Here is a 1,407-nt window from a genome sequence, read left to right as displayed (position 1 = left end):
CGCGAATGTTGCGTGTGCCTAACGCACAATGTTCGAGGTTCCTCGTGACATTGAGTTGTCTTCCACCACAATACAGTTCTTCCATATGGAAACATTTTAGTAATCGGATTATGACACGTTATTAATTTGTTTATAATATATTATTTCAATAGCACTATAGCTCCATTGCATTATGCAGATGTCCAACGATTTTTTTGTTATGCATTTGTTTCGCGTAGCTCACATTATATCTTGGCCCGAATAGTACATGGGTGTTAACTTATTATACTAGATACAGTGCTCGAATTGGGGGGGTGCAAAGGGGGACGGAGCTCCCATACTATTTTTATTTTTTTTTTTGCAAACCCCTACTATTTTTTTTAATTGGACAGGGCGACGGTACAAACTCATGTCCAAAATAATTTTTATTAAAATGTAGATTTCAATTGATGTCAATTATATAACAAGTTTTACAATTTTTAAAATACAATTATTTTTCATATTAGCTTATTAATTAATTATATCTAACATCACTCTGTGTTATGCCTATATAGTCAGTAGTTCACAGATCATAGATCATATACAACAGTCAACAATACAAGTATATTATCTAAGGCACATAAACTGATATGTGCTAGTATACCATCTTAAATCGTGTTCCGAATGAAATGTTATCAGTTTCAGTTATGGTTATCGGTGTTTTTGAATTTTTAAATTTTTAAATTTTTGTATATTTATCAAAATATGTCGTATCTTTTGAATCAAAAACAATAATTATTGATTTTGTTATTTATTTAGTATATTGAATAGACAGCTAGATTATTATTAATTTTTTTTTCTACTGTAATAATATAAGATGTAGATATTACTATTAAAATATATTATACCTATTTGGAATTCAAAATGTGTTGCTGAAAAGTGGTATTCACTATTTAAATGTAAGTAAGGCAGGAGTGTGGGGTTGTGTGTGGAGGGCAAGGCCCCCCACGGGTCTGTGTTGAGTAATTGCGCCCTTCGAACACAGTTTTTAAATCGTTGGATTGAGCTCCCCTACTTAATTTTTCCCAATTCGAGCACTAACTAGATATATTATGCAAATGGGGAGGATATTGTACTTATCTATGGTAATTAAAAGATAGATCATTCTTTTACTATGAAAAGTTATTGCATTCTTTATTGGATGTACAGTTGAATATAGTATTTATTATAGGTACTCTGACCGTTTTTACAAATTATAAAACGTTCATAGATTAATGCTAATTACTATAAATTTCAAATAATTATAGCTTCATTATCTCCCAAACATATTTTCCTTAGTACACAATGTTAAATAACTCAAAAAATCGTTCAAAATTTGATTTAGGTAGGTCCAAAAAACATTAAAAAAAAATCTAGTTAAGAATTTACAGGAAAAAGTATGATTCTAGT

Source organism: Metopolophium dirhodum, chromosome 3, assembly GCF_019925205.1.
Source record: "Metopolophium dirhodum isolate CAU chromosome 3, ASM1992520v1, whole genome shotgun sequence".
Lineage (NCBI taxonomy): Eukaryota > Metazoa > Arthropoda > Insecta > Hemiptera > Aphididae > Metopolophium > Metopolophium dirhodum.
This window is presented reverse-complemented; position numbering follows the sequence as displayed.